Below are 22,644 nucleotides of genomic sequence, written 5' to 3'. Positions count from 1 at the left end.
AAATTTCCAGTAGCCAGGGGGGTCCTTGGGTTCCTGGAGAGGCTGTACAAACAACTTCAGCAGATGGGGGGAATGCTACATTCTCTGGGGGTCCAAGGGTTGTGTTGAGCTCGGTAAGTTCTGTTTCCGCAGGGGGGCAGGCAATTCCTAGCTTTCCCCGTGTCATTGCAGAAGTCCCTAAGGCAGATGTAAGCTTCATGCCATGGCCAATGCCTGGTGACAGAAGCATTAACGCAAGACTCACAGGTATAGTACCCAACCAGTCTAGGGAAATGTCATCAGGAGTCATAACCCAGGGTAGTGTAGCTAATGTCAGTAGCAGTCAAAGCCCTGGGGTTGGGGGTCAAGTTGGGGGAGCCCCTATGCAAATGCCAATGACCCAGTCCTGTCCAACACAAACTTGGCATTTATGTCAAATTATCAGGGAACTCCGTCTGGACAACCAAAAACAGGTATACCTGAGGGTAGGCAGCCAGTCATGTCAAATGTATGGCAGTCAGGGAGGACCCCTAGTCCTATATTGTCTAGCATTCATAGGTCTCAGTTACCCAGTCTTATACCGCCAGGTAGTAGAAGTGGAATAAGTCGGAGTATTCCCACTGAGGTAAAGGGTGTCAAGTATAATGGGGATGTAGAGTGGGGTCCATTCTACTCAAAGTTTTCAACCATTGCAGAATATAATGGCTGGTGTGATGCATATTGTTTGTTTGCACTTAGTTTGACACTAGAGGGGGTGGCTTTGAAGTATTTTGACATTTTGCGCCGCAGGGGTACTACACTTACTTTTCAAGAGGTAATACTTCGCATGGAGGAGAGGTTTGGTCAGCTTCCCAGTTAGAGTTGAATTCAATTACTCAGAAACCTGAAGAGCCAATAGACCAGTGGGGTGATAGAGTAATGGACTTTTGGGAGTGGGACCTTGCCTGAAATTTTTCAGGAACAGTTGATAATGAGATTTGCTTTAGGATACTTAGACTGTGAGGCGGATCAGCAATTAATTGACTGACCGCCAGATACCCTAGAGGAGGCTATTAAGAGGGTTAAGACATTCCAGTTTAGTCGTTGTGCAATTGCTCATCACCAAAGGGCTGTAAGGTCAGTCCCAAATGAAGTTAGGTACCGAAGGTCAGTATCACCTGTAGAAAATCGTTCACCTGAGTATGTGTCAAGGGGGCATCTAGTAGATAGGTCTGGCGATGCTGTAGATAAACAAAACGCAGGCCAACACCACAGCCCAGTGCCATCTCTATGTTACTAGTTTGAATCGTCAGGGGAATAGAAGGCCAAAAATTTGTTATGGTTGTAAGCAGCCAGGTCACATGAAGCGAAACTGTCTGCAACGATCACATAACAATTATGCAGGTCCCCCAATCCCAACTATCAAAAATACAGAGCACAATGAGCCAAATGTTTCTGTTTCACCACAGACCATGAGGGGTTGGGTTACATTTGCAGAAAATCCATCAGTTAGTGCTGCACATGTTTTACCTAATGTTCAGTCTGGTAATCGGGGTGAAGGTTCAGGGGCATGGCATGTGTTGGTTGGAATTGCGGGTATGGAGGTGAATGTTATAGTTGACACAGCCGCAGATATTACAATACATGTAGTATCACAAAAGGTTTGTCTCTATGCAACCCAAGCCGCACATTGTTGAGGAGTCAAATATAAGACTTGCGGGTGAGGTGACTGGTATGTGTGCTAAATTTTTGGGTAAAGTTGAGATTACAGTTGGTGGATATAGGTTTGTTCATCCAATTTATGTTGGTCCATTGCAGGATAAAATGTTGTTTGGAATTGATTTCCTTAAGTCACATGGTGCACAAATTTCCTGTGAGACAGGAGCTCTGAGAGTCAAAGGGGTACCAGGCATGATTGAAATGTCTAGTGGTGTGGATAAGTTGGTGCTAATTGCTGTATCATCTCGGCGGGTGCAGATTCCATCGCATACTGCTCAAGTGATAGAATATGATTTGGCTAATGAGATGTCAGATTTTATCATTGAACCAGCCAATGTCTTTCCATTGGGTATTGTTGCTTCCAGGACTTACAATAATTCTGGGAATAAGGGCAAGTTGTGTGTCATAAATATGACTGACCGCGGTCATTTTGTTAAAACAGGAAGTGTTGTTGGTATAGTGACAGCAGCTTGTGCAGTCAAAAACAGCGAGGCGTCAGTGCGTCGGGTGTCAACAGAAGGGCAAAAGGATTGTGAGCATGTCAGCTCGCTTATCAGAGATCTGAAGGAAAACGCTCTGACCGCCAGGAAGCAGTCAGTCTTGTAACTAAGTTTGCAGATATTTTCGCAGTCAGTGATTTAGATTTGGGCAATTTTGTAGAGATTGAGCATTGTATTGACACTGGCGATGCGCACCCCATAAAGCAGCGGATGCGCAGCACACCTGCAGTTTTTAAGGAGAGGAGTAATCCAGTCCTCTACCTAAGACTGGGCCGCTGCTCCAGTGCTTGTTTGTAAAAAGGACGGAAGCGTGAGATGGTGCGTTGACTATCGTGCACTGAACAAGGTCACAATCAAAGACAGTTTTCCTTTGCCACTAATAGAGGAATGTATGAATACCCTATCAAGAAACAAATGGTTTTCAAAGCTTGATGATAATGCAGCTTACTGGCAAATGAAGATACACCCAGATGATATGAAGAAAACTGCCTTCATCACGAAGTTTGAACATTTTGAAATATCGCAGATGAGATTTGGTTTATGTAATGCCCCTGCAACATTTGCCAGAGCTATCAATTTAGTGCTGCACCGCCTTAACTGGAAAATTGTTCTTGCATTCTTAGATGATGTGCTAGTGTTGGGCAAAACTGAACAAGAGCATTTAGACAATTTGCGCCAAGTTTTTGAGGGTTTCCGCAGTTTTGGGTTAGAGTTCAAACCTCGCAAATGTGAGCTTTTTTGCCCTTAAGTAGAATTTTTGGGGCGCACAGTAAGCAAAGATGGTGTAGAGATGGGGAGATCAGTATTTAGAGGCAGTACGGGAATGGCCCATGCCAAAAGATGTCAAAGCAGTTGAGAGGTTTCTCGCAAACTATCACATTATAATATAACGTTCTGCATTTCTCTAAAATTGTATTATACACACAAGTTTTAAAAATAATTTTTAAAAAAATTAACCTTTAAAAAATCCTATCAATATACCCTAGTTTTTGTTTTGGGGACTGTACATTAAGCAAGGAAAAAAATTCCCAATTTCTATCAAAACGTTGCATTTTTCCCAATCCATTGGCCCTGGCCCCAGTACCAAAAATGGGTGTGAGAGGCCTGGGAGACGACAAGTCGGTGAGTAAGCTTGGAAAGGCAATGCTCAGCAAGAATCCGGAGGAGGGTTCTGATCATGCAGCTGGGGAAGGGATATCTCTGTCTTCATATTCTGTAGAAGACATGGTTAAGCTGCAGAGTGCAGATAAGGTATTGACTTTCCTTCACGCATACTTAGAGTCTGGGGTTTTGCCAAGTGAGAGTGAGTTGATGACCTCTAGTCCTGAAGAGAAATGTTATTTTTGTTTCATGTTAGATGATAGGGGGGTAGTTTGGTATAAATCTGCTGAGGATAAAGATGCCCTGCAACTTCTTGTGCCTAAAACTATGCGCGAAGAAGTGATGTATTAGTGCCATGACATTCTTTCATCAGGACACCAAGGTATTCAGCGTTCTAAAGTGAATTTTAAGTCGAGTTTTTATTGTTGGCGGATGGTCGCTGACATGAAGAACTATGTTCTCACATGTGATGTCTGTTATAAAAAAGTGGGGTCCATTACCAAATTGTTCTGCTTTGAAGAGTTATCAAGCAGGTAGTCCAATGGAAAAATTCATCTTGATTTCCTACGACCATTACCTCACACAGAGAACGGAAATGAATACATACTCATGATGGTGGAAAGCTTTACAAAGTGGGTGGAGTGTGTCCCACTACCATCACAGACAGCGGAAGTGACTGCAAGAGCTGCCATCAATGAATTTTTATCAAGGTTTGGGTACCCGTATGAAGTGTTTACAGATCAGGGAAGGAACTTTGAGAGCGAGCTATTCCGAAAAATGTGCGAGATCTTGTGGATCCATAAAACGCGGACTACACCGTACAGACAATCAGGGAATGGCCAAGTTGAGCGTTACAACCGCACCCTTATGGTGTTACATTGATGGCTGTCCTAAGAGCTGGTATCAGTACTTGGGCCAATCAGCAGGTGCTTTGAGGTCTGCTATCAATAGGCACACTGGGTACACAGCAAACAAATTGATGTTAGGGAGAGAAGTCAAAGTGCCCGCAACTATCCTGTATCGACCAATGATTTTCAAAATGGGAAGGAAGGAGAAGTAGATAAATATGTGTGTGATTTGCAAGAATATTTGCAAAAGTCACATGAGACTGCCAGGGATAAGTTAAAAGCCACACAAAAAAATGAAGCAGGATTTTGATATAAGAGCCAGAGAACACCAATTTAAATTAGGTGAAGCTGTGTACTGGCACCAGAACGCAGGAAAGAAGGTAGAGTCAATGTGGATAGGCCCAGGTGTCATAGTTGAAGCAAAGTCCGACACAGTTTTTGCTGTGAAGTCATGTCGGGAGGTCAAGATCATGCATCATGAAAAACTTAAGGTAGCTCGTGGGTTTACTGCTTGTGAGAAAACATATCCTGAAAATTTGTCCACGTGATCTATAGGTTTTAGAGTTTTATTTCTAAAATTTATTTGAAATTCGTCTGCGCAGTAACAATGTTATTGTGTTTTAAACACACTGTCGCTGATAAAATTAAGCAACACCATTTCAATGAAATATATACTGTAAAACGAGAAAATTTGGCGCATACTGTGGAATCATTAATTTTCGTGGGGGTCAATTTTCGTGGATTGCTAGAATTTTACAGACTCGTGGGGACGTAATTTCGTGTATTCTCTTATATCTACAAAAGGAAACATGACTTTATTACTTCAATTTATTAATTCGTGGAGGATGTAAATTCGTGGATAAGAGGTACCCACGAATTCCACGAAAATTGAGCCACCACGAAATCTAATGATTCCACAGTACGTATTTTAGCGCAAACGCAAGTGCCAGTACAATAGGGCAATCATATTTTAGCGCATGCATCTTTTCTTTAAAAAAGAATACAAAAAATGTTGTAGTTTGATAAACGATCACGCCCAAAATTTAGTTCTGTGTTCACTCAAGCACGTGAACACAACAACTTTAATTTCTATCTCGCATGCAAGGTAAACTGTCTTTGAGAACAATACACTTACTTTTGTGTAAATCGTCAGTAGATAGATATGAAAACTTCATTTATTGGCGATGATGTGTAATTTTTGTTGGTAAACAAATTTGAGTTATCGGACTTTGAATTTAACGTGTCGACTTGGATAACACTAGAAGAGTCCCGAAACTAAAAGTGAAATCGAATGCTACATTTACCATGAGTTTTGATCACCATGAGAGAATCTTTTTCACAGTAATTTTACATTAAAAAACCCACAAAAAATAGGTATTGTCTTGTTATCTTTATATCCACTAATCAGAGATCAAAGAAATTATGATCAATCATGTATTGTCAGCATTAACGATCGCCACGCTTAATCACATTTTCACCTTGAGGGGCTAAATGGAAGTGGCATGGGGAGAAGCTTAATTTTGAAGGTGCTAATGAGAGATGTTAAAAAGTAATTAAAACTAAATTAATTAATCCATGTTTAGGCACTTATAGCCGATAACCCATACCGTTTACCTGTGTAATTGTTTAAACAAACAGAACCGAGAGCATCTGATATTTAAATGAACACTTCTATATAGCCTTAAAAATGGACTGACGTTATTGTTTTGCAACTTGAAGAAATTTAATTCATATGGAAAACCTTTGGCGCACTATTAATTTTAGCGCTCAGAGGCAGTTGCGCCAAAGGTGCTAAAATTTGTAGTGCGCCATATTTTCTCGTTTTACAGTAGTAAAATGCACATCTTTGTCGAGAAATGCATTTTAAAACTATGCTCCAAATATCAAAACGATTTAGACGAAATTAGATGTACTTAGTAAAATACCAGAGGAGATATTTTTTAATCAATTGATAAAAAATAATCAATATGTGTTCTCGGCCAATTTTTTGCAAAACAACTTCAAAGATTTAAAAGATTTCACAAAACCTTATATTTTCATTATGACGCTAGCCCAACATCATCATTTTCTTACGTCTGAGAACCCAAAAATGATAATGCGTTTATTGACAAGACTAGCTGATTAACACAAATTTGAACATGTAAATACTAATTACATATTATTATCGACTGCACAAATGCAATGTGCAGTCGATAACATATAATGTAATGTGAAGAGGAGAAAAATGGCTAATTCTCTTTTCATGGAGTTCCAACGCATAAACATATCTTATAGAACAAAATGTGACAAAGTAAGTCACGTTTTTATTAATAAAATTTTAGCACTTGATTATTATAAATGTTTGTAGAAACTACATTTAAGCCTTTTGACATATTTCCTTTTATGTTTCTAACAATCATTTGTCATTTTAAAAAAAATGTATAAGTTTGCTATGACGGTCAACTCTTTACGTCGAATCCTATTGTGACGTCAGCAAACCCGCGAGCTACTTTAAGAAATGTGATGCACGAAAACTGTCAAAGTGGTTGGTAGATTACATGAGATCACGATGATGAGGTAAGTGCTGGCGGATCAAGCAATACAGATAGTGCTTCCGCCAAAGACCCTGAGGAGAGACTTAGGAAACAGCCTGATGGACCATTCAGGGGTACAAGGTCTCATTCAAAGGGTATTACTAAGCATGATGAAACTATTGTTGCAAAACCGCCAAAGAAAAAGGTACGGAAGTCATAATGTGTGTAAAAACAAAATCCAAAAGGGTTAATGGTGCAATGTGATTCCTGCAGAGACTGGTTTCATCTGGAATGTGTGGGTATGACTGCTGAAATTGCAGAAAGCATACCTCTTGCCCTGAGTGTTCTCTTATAGATGGGCAGTAGGAAAAATGTATAAAAGTTTTTGGTAGTTTTATTAGCATTTATTAAACACCCAGAGCTTTTAAGGTATATAACTGGTTTCAAAGTGTCCTCAGATATAATTTACTTGCTAATATATTTTAATTTTAGATTCAGCGATGGAGGAGCAATTCCAATTGTATGTGTTTGATGAGGAGGATGGTATGTTCGAGGAGGAGAGTGCTGGTGGGCTGCAGGAGCCGCTTGGACAAGAGGCCAGTATGACTGTTATTGATCTGAGCCAAAGCAGTGGCTCAGATCAGGAAGTTAACATGCGTCCTTGTCAGGAAAGAACACACACAAAGGAAAGGGGAGTAAGAAAGTGCGCTGTACACAGTTGCAGGGAGACATTTTCAGGAGCTACACCGATGCTTTACAACATTAGGAGGGACCATGCTGGAGGGGCACAGAATCCTGAGGAGTTTGTGTCTTTCCTAGCGGATATATCTGCTGAGGTTTTTCAAACACACCAGAGAGAGCCTGTATTACAGTCCCTGAAGAGGTTAAGGGCGTGGGCTGAGAGACAACTTGGGAGAGTTGACTAGACCTTCTCCAGGCCTGTGCAGGAGGTGGTGAACAGGGTCTCACACTTTTTGGGACTTGACAGCCAAAGTAGTGGGCTGATTACCGGGATAAGTCAATATCTCTGTGTTGAAAGGGGATTCAGCAGCCTGAAGAGGTGGGTCACCGTGTGCCAGTGAAAGCGGAGCTACCCACTAGTGATCCCCCTGCTAGTGATCCCCATGAGTTGCCTGGTAGTGGACTGTCATTGGCACCCTGGATGGATGCCAGCTCCATTTACAGGAGCAATGAATGCCACAGCCCTAGACAGCCGACCCTCCTAAGTGTCAGTCACCATTTCCAGAGGGTGCTTGGTTTATGGTATGAAGGAGGCCCGCATCCCAATGAGGTTAGAGAGTGGGTTGGTGATTGTGAAGGGGATCCACCCAAAGGAGGTGATAGAGCAACAAGGCTGATGTCGCGGCCACCATGAGTTTGTGCAATAGCAAGTGCTGGGCTGTTGGGGAGATAGGCTTGGACTACTCTGACAAAGAACATCACCCCCAGCAAAAGTTCATCCTTGCAGGATTTTCTGCAGAGTTGATCCATCCTCCAATATGGTGTTGCATCTGAAGGGTGCAGACAAGGACAGCTGCAGTTGAGTTCCCACCCAAGACTGCATAACCCTTTTAGATCGGTTGGGCGTGTCTATCCAGGCACCCATCTACCTGCACTGCTTTGTAGGGGGCCCAGCGCAGATCAAACTCTGGGTAGATACCGGGAGGCCGGTGTACTTTGGAGTGAGCGAAAGTGTCCATAGCATGTTGGATACCCAACAGGAAGGTGTTAGAGCTATTCCACAGGATCGAATACTAGTGAAGACCAACACTCCATACCTGCCATGTGGGGTTGGCTGACCAATGACGCCGAAACATATTGGAAAGGTCTACCAATTGGTTGCGACCGTAAGTGGAAAATCCGTGGAACACCTTGAAGAGGCGGTTGCAAAGAACTTCCGCACCTTCTTCGCTAAGCAGTTGGGCCACCGATACTGATTGTCTGTCCTTTTATATGCAGTGTATTCTCCCAGGATATTTTTACATTCTTTTAAGTTTGTTTCCAGCGAAGGGATCCCTATGGAAGAGAGAGCATGGACCGTCAGAAGAGACGAGAGGGCCTTGAATCATCGTGCTCCTATTCCGGACACCCATTGCCTGTGATTGATTGACAGTGACTTTTTATTTGGTCATGATTTATGAACTGTTAATATCTGTTTTTATAAGTAATGGTAAATCACAATGTTTTAGTTAATTATATTAGCACTGTCAATCATAGGGGTTTAAATTGTATTAATGTATATGTCATTACTTTTGTAATATCTGGGGTCAGGTTTTTGAAATCAGGGGGAGTGTGGTGATTTTGCCCACTATTATAAGTGCGGGGGCGAATTCATCAGGCACCGGATAAATTCGCCCATGCGCAGAGAGAAATAGAGAGAAATCCTGAAAATATTCCAGATAGATGTAATTGTTCAAAATATTGGATGTCTACCTGGTAAGTTGTTGATCATTCCTATCGGTTTCCCCGATTATCTCGCCATCAAAGTGGTGGGAAACACCATAAGCGTTTCCGAGAATATGGTCTGAAATTTAAGCCTCAGAAGTAAGAGCTATTCAAAACTAAGATTGACTTTTTTGGCAGAACCATCAGTGAGAGTGGAATAGAGATGGGAGACCAGTATATAGAGTCAGTATGGGACTGGCCCTCCAGGCCTTGAAAAGTTTTTAGGTTTTGCTAATTACCATCACAGTTTTATACCCCATTTCTCTTGCATTGCTGCCCGCTGTATGCAGTCACTAGGAAATGTGGTTTCCGTTGGAAGACAGAACAACAAAGTGCTTTTGAGAGTTTTAGAGCATTGATGACAGAACCCCCTGTGTTGACTATACCTAATAATCATGGTCAATGTATCAGACACTGATGCTTCGGACTACACAGTTGTAGGAGAGCTGAGTCAAATTCAGAACGGGAAAGAAAGAACTATAGACTATGGCAGTGCAGTGCTATCATCCGAGCAGCGCAGATATTGTACGACGCAGAAAGAGCTGTTGGCAGTTATCAAGTTAACTCGCCAGCAGCAACAGTTCTACTGGTGGCGAATGGTAAAGGACATAAAGCTGTATGTAAAGACATGTGCTCTCTGTGCGAAAAACAAGAGAGCTTCATTGCCAAATAGATCAGATATGAATCGTTATCAAGCTGGAAGCCCGATATAAAGAGTACATTTAGACTTTCTTGGACTTTCCCTCGCATGGAGCAGAGCGATGAGTATATTCTCATGATGGTAGACAACTTTACTAAGTAGGTTGAGGGTGTGCCAATTCCTTCACAAACCTTGGAAGTAACTGCGAGGGCAGCTATCAACGACTTTTTCTCAAGGTTCGGGGATCCCTTCCAGATCTTTACTGATCAAGGCCGTAACTTTAAGAGTGAGCTCTTTTGTAAGGTTTGTGAGATGCTGGGATTCCACAAGTCTAGAACAACTTCCTATAGGCCTTCTGGCGTAATAATTAAGTAGAGTGCTATAATTGCACTTTGATGGACGCAGTTTGCTGTTATAAAGACAGTCAACCTAAAACTTGGGATAAGTATCTTGGTCCACTCGCAGTGGCATTGCAGTCAGCCATAAACCGTCACACAGGGTATACACCAAATAGACTTATGCTGGAAAGAGAGGTGAATGTACCAGCAACCTTGATGTACGGGCACCCTCTGAAGTCTTTTCAAAATGGGGAGGAGGGTGAGATAAACATGTATGTGCAGAAGTTAGAGCAGACCGTGCAAAAAGCACACGATGCCACCAAGCAGAAGTTGAAGTCTGCGCATAAATTTATGAAAACCGCACAAGACATCAGACTGTGTACATGTCCATTCAGGGTTGGCGATTTTGTATATTGGCGCCGCAATGCAGGGAAGAAAGTGGAGTCTAGCAGGGAAGAAAGTGGAGTCTATCTGGAAGGCTCCAGGTATAATTGTAAAGGCCAAGTCAGATACTGTGTTCATAGTAAAGTAATGCAGAGAAGTTCGGACCATGCATCATGATAAATTGAGAAATGCGATGCTACAGAAATACCTCAGTGGCTCTATAACTATCAGAAGCAGGTCATTGATGAAGAGTCAAGCAGTGAGTCAGAGCATAACACACATGTACCAGTGCCGAAAAGTGTCAAGACATTGAAGTCTGTTTTGAAAAAGGCAGAATACACTGCAGTCTCACAGACTACTTCAAGTCAAACTATTGACTGAGGGCCTTACATTGGGACAAGGAGTAGAGCTAGAAATCACCAAGCAGTTACCAGTGAGTCTGTGAAGTTGCAAGATAGCAAGGGCACTAACAAGTTTAAGTATCAGAAAAGGAAAACTTACTGTTTGTGTAATCAGGGTAATCCCAAAGTTTGATGTTATTGTGTGAAGAGGGCAAGGACTGGTCTCATTCCAGGTTTGTTTGAATTTCTGATGACAAGGCCAGGACAAAGCTTAACTAGAACTGTCCTAATGGGACTAATACCCCCGCTAGGCTAATTTCAAATGGGACAAATAATTGAATTGAATAATAAAGGTTTGGAACACATACAAAAAAAAATTTCTAGAATTGTAAAAAAAAAAAAAATTAGTTAACAAAGAAAAATTAAAATCAAAATTGTTAGAATTTCACTGTAAATACATATCTATAACAGTAATACATTTACAAATGTTTGTATTTGATGATATATTTTTTTAATTTAATTGATTTAAAGAAAAACCAACAAAATGACAATAACCCCTCCCTTTGCAGTGAATAGAAATACCGGTAGCCAAGCAATGCTCTTCTGTTGATAAAACTTTCAATATCTTTCTAATAAGAGTCTTGACAGATGCAATTAGTTGTTTCAAATTTTCCTCACTTTCTTCTATGGCACAATGGAACTCCATATCAGAAAATTGATCCGATAGGACTATGATTTTCTTTGATGAACTTGTTAAATTTAATAAACTCCCAAAACATTATCATAATTACCATACTATGTAAAAATATGTGAGAAAGAAAATTTAATATTACAAACAATTTTAAAATTGCCAAAACACTACAATTATATCAGTAATTTTGAATTTCATTTAAATTAATGCCCAATAGGGTCACTTCATCAATTTACTTGACAAATAAATTTAAACAACCTCTAAAAATAGTTTAACTTCTTTATTAATAATTATATTATTTATTTCCTTATAATGATAGACCTTTTGGTTTACATGAAACAGTTTTAAAATAGCCCCAAAACCATCACCCATTTTACAGATTATCAATTTCCCCTAAACACATGCTCCATCTGAACCATGGCTCAGATAATGGCTCCCTTGGGACAAATGAATTCAGCCACACTTGTCTTTGATGTTCTTATTGGCTCCTAAGAATTTATCATTGACAAACAAAAACTTTGCATTGTCAGTTGATAGAATACTTATAAAAAATAATTTTTTTTATTAATTAAGACATAAAGACAAAAAACTCCATCTGGATGTATTTATATAAATATATTTTAGAGTGTTTTCTATTAATTAATTAATAAAATCTGTAAGGATTACCTCCCTTACTTTTCAACATTAGTGTACAATATATAGAATAAGGAAAATGAAAACTGTCATAAAATCATTAAATCTTGTCTGATCTTAAAAAAAATTGCAGGTGCACATCTTCATATGGTGTTCAACATATGTACAAATTTTCAAACTGTTCCATGCAGTAATAAAAAATTCTATAGGGGGGACAAAGTTGCGTCTACAGACAGACGGACAGACGGACGGACAGACAGACGGACAGACGGACAGGGTGAAACCAATATACCCCCCTAAACTTCGTTTGCGGGGGTATAAATATTTGTTTGCCCTGAGTTTTTACCTGGTCCGTGAGATAGTAGGTTTCTCAAGTTGAGTGTTATGTTTTATGATGTGGAAAGGTACTCCACGGTGATGCAGGGTACTGTGTACTGTTTTGTTTGTCTTAGCATTGGTAGAGTGTACCAGATGCTTGTATGTACCTTGGGCTGCATTTGCAGATGAGTGTTTAGATATCCAGTGTACCAAGATGTACAAGGAGTCCATGTACCCATTAGCTGGTTAAAAATGTTAAGGAACATGGATCTTACTTGTTGCTACTCTGGTACATTGTAGTCCCTACCTTACTTGCAGTGCCGGAGTCTTGGACACTATGTCAAAAATTTGCAAAGTGCCTTCATCTTGGAAAAATGTCTGGTGTCTAGATACGGAGTGATGTATGTCATACAGAGTGGTGGATGTCATCGTTAAAAATTGTACCTCATAGTTAATGTCATCGTTGAATCTCTTGGTGGATGTCATCGTTGGACTTCGTTGTAGATGTCATCTTTGGACTTCGTGCTAAGGGAAAACTATGTGGACTACCTGATGTGTTGGGGAAAATGGTGGAACTAGACAAGTCGGAGGGGCCAGGAAAAGCAGGAGGTTGGACCAAGACAAATTAGAAGCTAGAGTCTGACTGTGAAGTTTGTGGACTGTGATGTTGACTGTGAAATCTGTGTTAGTATTTTTTAAAGACCAAAAAAAAACATGTAAAATGTTTTATTTTGTATGTTTTAGGTCCTAAGCTATTAGGATTTAGATATTGTATGTTTATTATAGTTTGCCCTATTGTTCGGGCTGGGATGCCCTCTTTTAAAATGGGGAGGAGTGTGGTGGTCCTGGTGATAGTTGGTACAAATTGCCTGGTTACCGCCTGAACTTGCTTACACGCAAGATGACATATACATTGCCCTTCTTTGCCTGTCTTGGAAGACACAAGACATGCTTTATTGCTCTGTGAATTGTACTATTCGTTTACTATTCTATATGTGGCGGTAATTGCTAATAAAGATCATATTACATACCCATAGTGTTTTCTTTCTGCGGCATCACCAGTGACCTGAAGAAATGGTAAGGGATAAACACTATAATATCATCAAAATGCCTTCAGCATTTATACCAAAATCTGCTGTTCACTTCTTAAAATCAAAGTTTTACAGCTCAGAGTTTGATTTTTTAAAATTTTATTTATGCATTTTGTGTTACAAATTTAAATTTTTGCTTGTTGTCAGGAAAATAAGAAGACTGTATTTTTTTCACTTCATTGAGACATGTTGATTTACAATTTTTTAAATCAAGCTAACCCACCGACATAGATTTAAAAAAAAAATTCTTTCAAAAATAATAAATAAAAAAAGATTAAAATAAAATTTTGAAAAGGTAACCAAATCTATAAAATGTGGAATTAATATATTTCATTTCAAAGATAAAATATTTGCAATATCTTAATATAAGCAAATTTCGGTGTAATATGTTACTGACATCTTGTGTATTTACGGGTATTAGTGATGCAGAAGATCTGTTTACAAAGTCTAAATGATTTCTGATAATCTGGTTCTGCAGAGAAGGTCAAAATTGTACAGATGGACGCTAGACAAAAGTTCTCAGAAAAGCTCACAAAAGCTTTCAGTTAAGGTGAACTAAAAAGAGCTAAATTATAGCATCATGCATTGAGAGAGAACTCACAGAATTTCCCAGACTGTGACAGTTTACTGGACTGGAACCAGCATGGGAAGGAAAAGTGAATCCTGGCATGGATCCATTCCATTTGATGTAAGATGAGCCACTACAACAGACACCGCAAAAGGTTGTATGAGGAAGTGAACAGATCCTAAGGGGACAGGACATAGAGCCACACATGTAGCTATAGCTGTTGGTCACTTTCATATACTACCTAGGAAGTTTATTTTTGCAAATGTAACATTGCAAAGAGTTCAGTAACAAGAGGCCCATGGGCCACATTGCTTACCTGAGTAACGACAGCCATTAAACATAGGTAATCACAGATTACAAAGCTCACCGAGACGAGACATCACCCTTATGAGACTTCACCTCTATGAGACCACCTTTATCATATTAAATGAAAATCATACTTCATGATCTTGGATATTCATGGATTCTGTTTTGACACAATATCGTATATCATCTGTTAAAAAGTTGTATGCTAATCATATGTTCATATGTTAATCAATACAATAATATAAAATTAAATATTGCATCCTATCATATTTACAACATATATCATATAATTCAATAAAATACCATAATAATCAATGATGAGATATGATATTGTAACGTATGATATGACATTGTATTGTGTTATACGTTATTGTATTTGATCAAATAATACAATATCATAAAATATAAAACAATATAGTATTATATTACAATATCATATTACATATTACATCATAACATTGAAACTTATGATATTATATTGTATAATATAGTATGATATTGTATGATACTGTATCATTTTTGATACATAATATGATATTGTACCATATGATGCACTGTACAATATTATTTGATACAACATTGTATCATATCAAATGATACAATTTTATATGATAAAGTAAAATATTATATAATACAATATTATATTATACATATTGTATCATATGATACAATAATATATTTTACAATATCATACAATACAATTTCATGTGATGTGATAATATATCATATTATAAAACAATATCATATTAAACAATATCGTATGATACGATATTATATTAATATAACAGTATCATATTATACAATTTCATGTGATATTATTCTATATTACAGAAACCAATATCATATTATACAATATTGTATGATACAATATCATAGAATATACAATATTGTATCATAGGATACAATATAATATTTTGCAATATCTTATGTAATTGTATCATGTGATAAAATAATAAATTAAAAAAACAATATAATATTATACAATATTGTATCATAATATACAATACTATACATAGCAATATCATGATACAATATCATATCATAAAATATATAAAAAAAATTGATACAATATCATATCGTATCGTATAACTTTTTATAATATTACATATGATATCATATTGTATCATATCAAACAATACTGTTTCATATCATACAATATTATATAATAGGAATCATGTTATATCATTTATCAACAAATACATCTATCTATCGAGCAGGTTTGAGTGAGGTAGGAGATTTCTTTAGCATACTTGATAATGGAGATCAGGCTCTGCATCTGAAGCAACCTCTGCGTTTCATTTATAATATAGTTAAATCAACTATGCAAGCTATCATCTATAAAACATGTGACCTGTTCCAAAAAAACTTAACCTCATCCAGCATCCGAAACCTATGGCTCAGATTCAGCATTCAAGCCTGTCAGGTGCATCAGTATACATAAGACGCATCTCCATGCAAGTTTGGTGAAGTTCAGACCAGTAATAACTAAGATATCATCATCAGAAGGCACTAGCAATTAAAACCTTAACCTACTCCAGCATCCGCAACCTATGGCTCAGATTCAGCATCCATGCCTGTCAGGTGCATCTGTATCATAAGACACACCATCCATTCAAGTTTGGTGAAGTGAGGACCTGTAATAACTAAGATATATTTTTTAGCATCCTTGATAATGGAGATCAAGCTCTGCATTTGAAGCTTCCTCTGTGATTCATTCATACTACAGTTTAATCAACTATGCAAGTTTGAAAAAGTACTATCATCAATTAAACATGTGACCTGTTCCAAAAAACTTAACCATATCCAGCATCTGAAACCTATGGCTCAGACTCAGCATTCAAACCTGTCAGGTGCATCAGTATCATAAGACGCACCATCCATGGAAGTCTGGTGAAGTTAGGACAAGTAATAACTAAGATATAATCATCAGAGGGCACCTGTTTCAAAAACTTTAACCAGCTCTAAAAACCTTAACCTCCTTCAGCATCCGAAACGTATGGCTCAGATTCAGCATTCAAGCCTGTCAGGTGCATCAGTATCATAAGACACACCATCCATGGAAGTCTGGTGAAGTACGGACCAGCAGTAACTAAGATATAATCATCAGAGGGCACCTGCAACAAAAACTTTAACCAGCTCTAAAAGCCTTTACCTCCTCCAGCATCCGAAACCTACAGCTCAGATTCAGCACTCAAGCCTGTCTGGTGCATCAGTATCATAAGACACACCATCCATGCAAGTTTGGTTAAGTACGGACCTGCAGTAACTTAGATATTGCTATCAAAAGGCACCTGCAACAAAAATTTTAACCAGCTCCAAAAACCTTAACCTCCTCCAGCATCCGAAACCTATAGCTCAGATTCAGCACTCAAGCCTGTCTGGTGCATAAGTATCATAAGACACACCATCCATGCAAGTTTGGTGAAGTACGGATCTGCAGTAACTTAGATATTGCTATCAAAGGGCACCTGCAACAAAAACTTTAACCTGGTCCAACAACCTTAACCTCCTCCAGCATCTGAAATTTAGGACTCAGATTCAGCATCCAAGTCTTTCAAGTCCATAAGTAGGTCCAGATGCATCATCCATGCAAGTTTGGTGAAGATAGGACAAGTAATAGCTTAGATACAGGACCTGCAACAAAAACTTTAACCAGGTCCGGACGCCGACGCCGACACCGACGCCGACGCCGACGCCGAGGGTATAGCATAAGCTCCCCCTGACTTCGTCTCGGTGAGCTAAAAATCAGTTTAAATTATGGAGTCAAACAAACTTTCTGAACAAGGTAGTAAAATAGACTTGAATCAGCACTACCTAAGGGTTATCCACACAAGATTCAGCTTGTCTGGTTGATTAGTTTTTGAGAAAAAGATTTTTTTTAAAGTTCAAACACAACACCCCCCCCCCAGCAATCCTGACCCACCTTTCCTACCAAGGATTATGATTTGAACAAACTTGAATCTTCCTACCTAAGGATGTTTCCTCACAAGTTACAAATTGTCTTGCCAGTTGGTTTTCGAAAAGATTTTTAAAGACTTTTCTCTATATAGATTCATATGTAAAAATTCAATCCCCCATTGTGATTCCTGACTCCACCCTTCCTGCAGAGATCATGATATGAACAACCTGAAAAAACACTTCCTAGGGATGCTTCCACACAAATTACAGCTTTTTTGGCCAATTGTTTATCTTTTATAATTTCTTTTTCAAAAACCCACAAATTTTTAATGATCTATTTTTGATGATTTTAAATCTTTGATGATTCTAAATGATCTCCCCTTTAAAAGGGACCTGGCTCTTCATTTGAACAAAATTTAAAATTTGATGCTTTAAGCCAAGTTTGGTTGAAATAGGCTCAGTGGTTCTAAGATTAGATAAAAATTAAAAGTGAAATATTTAAGCAACAACACCAACAGTGACAATGACAACGATGGACAAATTTTGATCTGAAAAGCTTGGCTCAGGTGAGGTAAGAATCACTTAAACTCTGACCCCAATCAGATAATAGACAATCGCAAGCAAGAATTTCCTCAGTCATGAATATGCACAATACTTTTAAATTTTGGTCATAAAATCAAATTAAAAAAGTCACATATTTGCAACTTTATTAGGGAAAAGAGTATCAATTCATTTCCCATATAACTCAATGTAACTAAACACCCCTGGCTAGTTAAGTATTTTACTTAAAGATGTATGTCTTTGGCCACATCTGAAAGTTCACTATCAAAAAACAAGAGGCCCATGGGGCCACATCGCTCACCTGAGCAACAATGGCGTTCAAAAGATATTGTTTCGTATGGTCCCTCGGATGTGAAGAAGAAAATTGTACCTCAATGTGCTCAATTCCTCAAATTAAAAACATTCAAAAATTTTATTTGTCTTCTCCATTATAATTAAATGACTGTTATTTACTTCGAGTACAAACCAGGATAATTTTCCGCTGTAATATTTTCTTAGGAATAGCGATAATTACTTTATCCCCGCAACAGAAATGTGTCAGAACTATGGAAACTGTTTTAAAGATGTCGTTTTTATTAACCCGTGTCTGAAAAACTATCAAAATTGATGTAGATTTCACATTATTTATTGTATAAAGAGGGGGCCCCAGAGAGTAGGTTTATACAGAATATCATTCTTTATTTTGTTTGTACAAGTATTTAACATACTCTAATTCGACATATAGAATTTCCAATGTTCAACCAAAATTTCAGCGTCAATCGTAGAATTATAAGCAAGATGCATAGCTCACAGTTCGCCTAGGTTTGAGTCATATTTTTTCCACATGAGTTTATTACATTCAGCTTAAGATTTTTAACTTGGTATTTCCTATCCAGCATTTAAAATGGAAAAAAAGAATGGCCTAAGATTTTCAATTCTTTTATTCACTCAAGACCGGTTCAATGGTATTTGAGGTTCAAAATCAGTTTATACAAATGTACACAAACACAGTCAAGGATCACATGTACAGTAGGAGTAATAAAGACGAAATCAGCAATCGTCAATTCCAAATATGCATTATTTTGCAGCAATATTTACAGCAAATACAAATATACTGGTCCATCAAATATCCTGAAATTTTAATGAGATTGGCAGATTAATAACTGCCAATCTTTTGTTTTGCCCAGGCCAAGTCTTGTCTACCCATTTACCGGATGCCGAGCCCGATTGAAACACGCCTTTCCTTAATATTATTTTCGCAATAACCCAGATTTGAAACAGAATTAGACCTTAATTTTTGCAATTTATATTTTCCTTCCCATAAGGATAATTTATGCTAAGCTACGTTGAATTGGAATCAGTAGTTCTTGAAAAGAAAATTTTCAAAATTGCACCCCCCTTTTTCTACAGTTTCAAGGTTTTCACCGCTTTGAATACAGATCGGACTTTTATTCCTGCAATCTATATTCGCCATCCCATAAAGATGCTTTGTGCTAAATTTGGTTGAAATTGGATAAGCGGTTTTAGAGAAGAAGTTCAAAATGTAAAAAGTTTAAAGAAGGACGGACAGACGGACGGACGGACAGATGGACAGACGGACGACGGACAAAAGGTGATCAGAAAAGCCCACTTGAGCTTTCAGCTCAGGTGAGCTAATTACTAGCAATATATAGGGTCACATGGCATTCATATGTCAAAATTGAGCTTGTTTACAACTTATCAAATTTAAACAGTGATAAATTTACTTTAAAATAAAAATTATTTCATTTATATATCTAGCACATCACCTAGCCCTATCTGTTTCTGCTCAGCTAAATCTTGTACAGTGGAGCCTCAGTTATCCGGACGCTTTCGTTCCCAAGTCCAATCGTCCGGATAGGTGAAGCGTCCGGATATCTGAAATGTGTCTATCGTTGTCATGAATGATAATGTATTTGTATACAATGGCTCCCAGTGTTGATACTAGGTTTTTTGCCTTTCATACCATATAGCAACATATGCTAGAGTTGTCTGTTGATATGAACGTTTTTAGATATAAAGAACTTTATTTTATTATTTTGTCATGAAATATTAACCGGACAATAATGATAACCATATCTAGCTAAATTCTTTGTGTCTCAGTGTGGTATGTGTGTGATACACTGTTGTTCGCAATTTTCCAATTTTTGAAAGTGATTTGGGATGTCAGTGTGTTTATACAAGCTACTCATGAGGGTCTTGCACGTAAAAAAGGTGTGAAACTTAATTGACAGGGGAAATCTTTTGTACTGAGTATGGTATCATGAAATTTTACTGTCCGGTTAAATGAAGCAAGATTAGTAGTAAAACGATGTTTTGTGGTAAAAACAGACCGTCCAGATCCGGAACACAGAATTCCGGATAAATGAGAGAAAATAACGTATAAAAAAATCTGTTCCCAAATAAAATCGTCCGTAAACTGAAGCGTCCGGTTATCTGGCGTCCGGATATCTGAGGCCCCACTGTATTAACAATTCTAAGGTGTCAACATCCAAGTGCATTAGTACCCTCATTCTAATACTAATCATTTTACTCACCTCAGAATTTGTCAAATTTGACTTTTTCATTAACCTTATAAATACCTTATACATCATTGTGTATGAAACACAAGTCCGGGATTTTGATTTATATCTACGCTGTGCTCATCCGAGTATGAGACTCTCTCTCTCTCTCTCAGCAAGTACTGAAATGAATGTGGAATTACAGTGAGATCAAATGAATTGACTGCTTCTTATTAACTTTAACAAATCAAATACATGGACAATTTGAATAAATGTGTCTGTTATTATGTACTTAAGGTCAGACGACACGTTCCTCGAGAATCTTTTTTGTATCTCCTCGTAATAAAGAGTTCCAACAAAAATTTTTAATTTTATAATTACTTAAAAAATGATCAAAATATACTTGTATTTGGTTAGATGCCTAGATGGTCGAGTGGTTAGAACCGTGGCCGCTCTCTGCCAGAAGCGTAGAGGTTCTAGAGGTCGTGAGTTCAAAGCCCCGCCCCGCCCGAGATACAGTTCTATTTTAGAGAATTTAGCTGTGGTGTAGATGTATTTATTTTCATATCAGCAATTCAAGTGTATTAAAAATTTTCAAGAAGATTATATAGGAAATTGCATATTCTGGTATTTCGCAGAAATGCCTGGTAAGGTACCCTAATTTTTTGCAAGAAAGCTTGTCAAAGTAGTTGTAAACCATTAACAAATTCCTGGAAAAAGTTATCTAAAATTGAGGAACGTGTCGTCTGACCTTAAGGATGAAAAAAATTGAATAAGATTTTTCAATAAGAATGGATTCCATTCAGAATTTAAAACAAGAGGCCCATGGGCCACATCGCTCACCTGAGGAACAATAGGTATGATAAAATCAGCTTAATGGAGTCATAATACAAACTATCTGGACAATGTACAACAATACATGTAGATCCTGTAAAAATATAATCTATTTTCCCCCTGCATATTCTTATGTATATAATCATTAGTCCCTTTTCTAACAGGATGATTTTATAGTCATATCACATGTTGAGTATTGCAGTTCTCAAAAACATCCTTAACAATTGTTTATATATGGGATATAAACCTACATCAAACTCTGAACCTTCTTGTGAGCCGAAGAATTGTCCTGGGGCCAAAGTCTTAACATTTATATAGAATCATCTGGCTGATTAGTGTCTGAGAAGAAGATTTATAAAGATTTACTCTACATATTCCTATGTAAAACTTTGCCCCCCCCCCCCCCCCCATTGTGGCCCAACCCTACTCCCGGGGGTGTCATTATTTTCCCAACTTTGAAACTACACTACTTGAGGATACTTCCACACAAGTTTCAGCTTTCCTGGCTGATTAGTTTCTGAGAAGAAGATTTTTATAGATTTACTTTACATATTCCTATGTTAAAATTTGACCCCCCATTAAGGCCCCACCCTACACCCGGTAATCATGATTTTCACAACTTTGAATCTACACTACCTGAGGATGTTTCACACAAGTTTCAGCTTTCCTGGCTGATAAGTTTCTGAAAAGAAGATTTTTAAAGATTTACTCTATATATTACTTTGTGAATTTTCGACCTCCAATTGTGGCCCCACCCTACACCCAGGGGTCATGATTTTCCCCAACTTTGAATCTACATTACCTGATGATGCTTCCACATAAGTTTCAGCTTTCCTTGCTGATTAGTTTCTGAGAAGAATAGTTTTAAAGATTTACTCTATATATTCCTATGTAAAACTTTGACCCCCCCCCCCCATGTGGCCCAACCCTACCCCAGGGGATCATGACTTTCACAACTTTGAATCTACACTACCTAAGGATGTTTCCACACAAGTTTTAGCTTTCCCAGCTGATCAGTTTCTGAGAAGAATATTTTAAAAGATTTACTCTATATATCCCTTTGTTAAACTATGACCCCCCCATTGTGGCCCCACCCTACCCCTGGGGTCATGATTTTCCCAACTTTGAATCTACACTACCTGAGGATGCTTCCACACAAGTTTCAGCTTTCCTGGCTTAATGGTTCTTTAGAAGAAGATTTTTGAAAATGTCTCAAAATTCTCATTAATTTCTGATTATCTCCCCTTTTAACTGGTATTACAGTAGTTTTGTAAAAGAAAGGTTCCACAATTTTGACATTTTATTACAGTTTAGTCATTGCAGTAATAAACAGAGCTGATAAACTGTAAAATTATTAGAAGGTAAAGAGAAGAACTAGGTACGGTCTCCTTAAGAATTGGCACGTTTTTTTTATGGGAAAAAATATATTGCGATTCCGATATGTTGTCCGCATATAATA

At 38.0% G+C, this 22,644-nt stretch overlaps 1 long non-coding RNA gene across 2 annotated transcripts in view; it reads right to left on the bottom strand.

Moving 5' to 3' along the window:
• The window catches only part of LOC136276621 (uncharacterized), a 66,466-nt gene that overhangs the window by 9,911 nt on the left and 33,911 nt on the right, over positions 1–22,644 (bottom strand). For both annotated transcript variants that reach the window (XR_010715164.1, XR_010715165.1), the window contains 3 exons: positions 20,433–20,533; positions 14,122–14,221; positions 13,461–13,495 (listed from right to left, as the gene is read on the bottom strand). This is a non-coding gene — a long non-coding RNA (uncharacterized lncRNA). The remainder of the gene's footprint in view (positions 1–13,460; positions 13,496–14,121; positions 14,222–20,432; positions 20,534–22,644) is intronic.

This window comes from Magallana gigas, chromosome 1, assembly GCF_963853765.1.
Source record: "Magallana gigas chromosome 1, xbMagGiga1.1, whole genome shotgun sequence".
NCBI lineage: Eukaryota > Metazoa > Mollusca > Bivalvia > Ostreida > Ostreidae > Magallana > Magallana gigas.
The sequence above is the reverse complement of the archived record's forward strand: the minus strand, read 5'-3'. Positions and strand labels throughout refer to the sequence as shown.